Genomic DNA, 5,000 nt, shown 5'->3' with positions numbered 1-5,000 from the left:
TCTTCAGCGCCAGGAGACGGGACCGACGGAGGGTCGGACCCATCCATCGGCAAGATGGAATGCCGAGGCCCCCCTGGGCAACAGGAGCGTGGAAGTATCCCAGGGGGGTGTCCGCCGGAAGGCGGAACCATCTCCTGACGGCGGCCCGGATGGTAACGTCGGCCGACTTCAATGCACCCACCCGGGTGCGGCTGAGGGCCAGCCCGTGGTACAGGCCAGGGAGAAGTACGTTGGTGAGAGCGTGGAGGCGCTGTTGCGGCTTCAGCGGAGCTCGGGAGATGACGTCAAGCTGCTCCACCAGGTGGCTACGTGGATTGAAGACACAGCGACCCGCCGTGGAAAATTGCAGCCCCAGGTACCGGAAGGTTTCACCCACACGCAGGGCAGGCATGGTGGTATTGCCTGCTGTGAAGGTGACATTGCTGTCCACCTTCACCTTCTTCTCGCGCCCTGACGCGACTAAGGCGAGGGTGAAACACTTCCGGGCGTTGATCTGCAGCCCCAGGTGGGCGAGGGCTGCGGTAGCTGCGTCGATGAGGGACTGCAAGCCCCTCGGGGTCGCTGCAAACAGCAAGACGTCATCTGCAAAGGCCGCAGCGTTGACTCTGCGACCGAGGATCCGAGCTCCGATGTGGGAGGGCAGTTGGCCTAAAACGTAGTCCACCGCAAAGTTGAACAGGAGGGGGGAGAGGGGATCGCCCTGGCGAACGCCCCGTGCTGGCTGCACAGACACGCCCACGCCGGCGCCGTCCGCTATCACTGTCGTGCTGCCCTCGTAGCACCGCTCGACATACTCGACAAAGCAATCCGGCAGGCCATGCGCCTTCAGCACGGGGCGAAGGGCAGCATGATCTACCGAATCGAATGCCTTAGATACGTCGATCGATGCCACAAAGACAGAGCGGCAGGAGCGAACTGCGTCGGTGAGAGCAGTGTCCAAGATGAAGGTATTTTCCAACATCCCATCCCGAGGGATGAATGCCCGCTGACGTTCGTCCACAGCACAAGCGCGCATCAGGCGTGACGCGAGAACCTTGTGAAAGGTCCGCGCCAACACCGAGCAGACCGTAATGGGGCGAAAGTCAGCGGGGGATGTTGGTGCAGCCGTTTTCGGGAGAAGGGACGTCCGCGCGCGAAGCAGGCGTTCCGGAAGGGCGCGGGCCAGAAGGAAGAGATTCATCACTTTCACCAGGACTTCGTGCGGCAGGCGCCGCAACTCCGCTGGGGTAAGGCCGTCCGGCCCGGCTGCTGATCCCCTGGGCGGCAACGCGGCGGCGACCTCCTCACGTGTGACCGGCCCCCATATGCACTCGAGAGCGACAGGCTCTGAGTGCGGGAGGAGGCGGTCACGAATGAAGCCCGCGGTGGAGATGGGCTTCTTGGTGAAGAGGTCCGCCCAGAAGTCCAGCAGACCAGGGATGGCAGGTGGCGGCTGGAGCAGGGTGCCATCCAAGAGGCCGCGCACGCAGCGCGCACGCGACCGTCGGAAGGCATCCTGCGTTCTCGCGTACTCCCAGCGGCGCCGCTTGCGCTTCTGCGTCGGCGGCGCGGCAGGCGGCCGCTTCGATGGTTGGCGCGGCCGCTGTGTCCTGGTGATCGATCTCTCCCCTCTGGACCCGACCGACGCAAGGGCATCCGGGAGCATGCCCAGGATGACATCGGGCGGCGTGCCCCGCCCCAGACCTATGACACGATCCAGGGCAGAGAAACGCTGGGCGGAAGCGGGTAGCCCCGCCAGATGCTCCCAGATGGCGGCGTCAGTCGGCCCCTCCGGCGGCGGCCCGGTGGTGTCGGCCGCGAAGTCCTCGGCTGCGTCGACGGGCGGCGCAGCGGCCTCGCCCGCGTCAGGCAGCGGGCTCGCCGCTCCCCGGCGGGACGCCGGCTCTTCCCCCCGACCGATCTCAAGCGCCTCCATGAATTGGCGGACAAGCTGCTTGTGGGCAGCTTGCCGCCGTCGGCACTTGATTGCCTCAAGCGTTCGGTCGGGGAACATCCTGATGAGCTCTTGATTTACAAAGAAGAACCGGGCGTCCCTCTCGAGGAACAGTTCGGCCTCTGCCTTGGCGAGCGACAGGACTTCTTCCTCCGTCCACCTCGCGCGATGCCTCTCCGTGACGATCTCCGCGTTGGCGGCCGCAAGGTGTTGGCGGCGGCGATGGACCCCGAGACCGTTTTTGGTGGTGAAGCTGCGGTGGCACTCACTACAGGCGTATACAGCTGCAAAAGTTACAAGATTTTCGGCACGGCCGGTTGGCCGGCTAGGTGCTGGGGGAGTTGGGGTGGCACCTTCAGCGGAAGGGCCACCACTTTTTCTCTGGTTACTGCCCCCAACTAAAAAAGGGATAGTGCGAGGGGGGGCTGGTAACCCCCCCAAGCCCCTGGTGCGGTCTTCCACTCTGCTAAAAATCAGCGGGCCCACGAGAAGGGGAGAAGACCGCAGGAGAGGAGAGGCTAAGAGGGCTAGGCCCATGTATTGCGCATCACTCTCCCTGTAACTATAACCCAAGGAAGGCACCTCGCAGCAGCAGCACGACTACATCAAGACCGCACTTCGAAAAGCCAAGTCCGGATGCAGCCACACCGCCGCCACTTGGCCACCTTAAGAGAGTCATAGTTACTCCCGCCAAGAGAGTCATAGTTACTCCCGCCGTTTACCCGCGCTTGCTTGAATTTCTTCACGTTGACATTCAGAGCACTGGGCAGAAATCACATTGCGTCAACACCCGCTAGGGCCATCGCAATGCTTTGTTTTAATTAGACAGTCGGATTCCCCCAGTCCGTGCCAGTTCTGAGTTGATCGTTGAATGGCGGCCGAAGAGAATCCGCGCACCCGCGCGCCCCCGGAGGAGCACGCTAAGGCGGACGCGGCCTCGCAGCAAGGAAGATCCGTGGGAGGCCAAGGCACGGGACCGAGCTCGGATCCTGCACGCAGGTTGAAGCACCGGGGCGCGAACGCCGCGCAGGCGCGCGCATCCTGCACCGCCGGCCAGCACGAGGCCAACCAACGGCGAGAGCAGACCACGCCCGCGCTAAACGCCCGCACTTACCGGCACCCCTACGGCACTCACCTCGCCCAGGCCCGGCACGTTAGCGCTGACCCACTTCCCGACCAAGCCCGACACGCCCCGATCCTCAGAGCCAATCCTTATCCCGAAGTTACGGATCCAATTTGCCGACTTCCCTTACCTACATTATTCTATCGACTAGAGGCTCTTCACCTTGGAGACCTGCTGCGGATATGGGTACGAACCGGCGCGACACCTCCACGTGGCCCTCTCCCGGATTTTCAAGGTCCGAGGGGAAGATCGGGACACCGCCGCAACTGCGGTGCTCTTCGCGTTCCAAACCCTATCTCCCTGCTAGAGGATTCCAGGGAACTCGAACGCTCATGCAGAAAAGAAAACTCTTCCCCGATCTCCCGACGGCGTCTCCGGGTCCTTTTGGGTTACCCCGACGAGCATCTCTAAAAGAGGGGCCCGACTTGTATCGGTTCCGCTGCCGGGTTCCGGAATAGGAACCGGATTCCCTTTCGCCCAACGGGGGCCAGCACAAAGTGCATCATGCTATGACGGCCCCCATCAACATCGGATTTCTCCTAGGGCTTAGGATCGACTGACTCGTGTGCAACGGCTGTTCACACGAAACCCTTCTCCGCGTCAGCCCTCCAGGGCCTCGCTGGAGTATTTGCTACTACCACCAAGATCTGCACCGACGGCGGCTCCAGGCAGGCTCACGCCCAGACCCTTCTGCGCCCACCGCCGCGACCCTCCTACTCGTCAGGGCTTCGCGGCCGGCCGCAAGGACCGGCCATGACTGCCAGACTGACGGCCGAGTATAGGCACGACGCTTCAGCGCCATCCATTTTCAGGGCTAGTTGCTTCGGCAGGTGAGTTGTTACACACTCCTTAGCGGATTCCGACTTCCATGGCCACCGTCCTGCTGTCTTAAGCAACCAACGCCTTTCATGGTTTCCCATGAGCGTCGATTCGGGCGCCTTAACTCGGCGTTTGGTTCATCCCACAGCGCCAGTTCTGCTTACCAAAAGTGGCCCACTTGGCACTCCGATCCGAGTCGTTTGCTCGCGGCTTCAGCATATCAAGCAAGCCGGAGATCTCACCCATTTAAAGTTTGAGAATAGGTTGAGGTCGTTTCGGCCCCAAGGCCTCTAATCATTCGCTTTACCGGATGAGACTCGTACGAGCACCAGCTATCCTGAGGGAAACTTCGGAGGGAACCAGCTACTAGATGGTTCGATTAGTCTTTCGCCCCTATACCCAGCTCCGACGATCGATTTGCACGTCAGAATCGCTACGGACCTCCATCAGGGTTTCCCCTGACTTCGTCCTGGCCAGGCATAGTTCACCATCTTTCGGGTCCCAACGTGTACGCTCTAGGTGCGCCTCACCTCGCAATGAGGACGAGACGCCCCGGGAGTGCGGAGGCCGCCGCCCCGTGAAGGGCGGGGAAGCCCCATCCTCCCTCGGCCCGCGCAAGGCGAGACCTTCACTTTCATTACGCCTTTAGGTTTCGTACAGCCCAATGACTCGCGCACATGTTAGACTCCTTGGTCCGTGTTTCAAGACGGGTCGTGAAATTGTCCAAAGCTGAAGCGCCGCTGACGGGAGCGATTATTCCGCCCGAGAGCATCCCGAGCCAACAGCGGCGCGGGTCCGGGGCCGGGCCAGGTAGGTCCGTCATCCGGGAAGAACCGCGCGCGCTTGCCGGGAGCCCGAGCGCCCAAAGGGGCGAATCGACTCCTCCAGATATACCGCCGGGCAGCCAGCCAGGACACCGGGGCTCTGCCCAACAGACGCGAACCGAGGCCCGCGGAAGGACAGGCTGCGCACCCGGGCCGTAGGCCGGCACCCAGCGGGTCGCGACGTCCTACTAGGGGAGAAGTGCGGCCCACCGCACACCGGAACGGCCCCACCCCGCGGCGAGTGGAAAGGCAACCGGACACGACCCCGCCGCGGATTGCTCCGCGCGGGCGGCCGGCCCCA

The 5,000-nt window shown here is 62.8% G+C and overlaps 1 pseudogene; it reads right to left on the bottom strand.

Annotated features, from left to right (window-relative positions):
* LOC124583808 overlaps positions 1–5,000 on the bottom strand; it is a 7,983-nt pseudogene that overhangs the window by 2,477 nt on the left and 506 nt on the right.

Source organism: Schistocerca americana, unplaced genomic scaffold (genome assembly GCF_021461395.2).
Source record: "Schistocerca americana isolate TAMUIC-IGC-003095 unplaced genomic scaffold, iqSchAmer2.1 HiC_scaffold_47, whole genome shotgun sequence".
NCBI lineage: Eukaryota > Metazoa > Arthropoda > Insecta > Orthoptera > Acrididae > Schistocerca > Schistocerca americana.
Note: the sequence above shows the minus strand (reverse complement) of the source record. Positions and strands in the feature narration are given on the sequence as shown.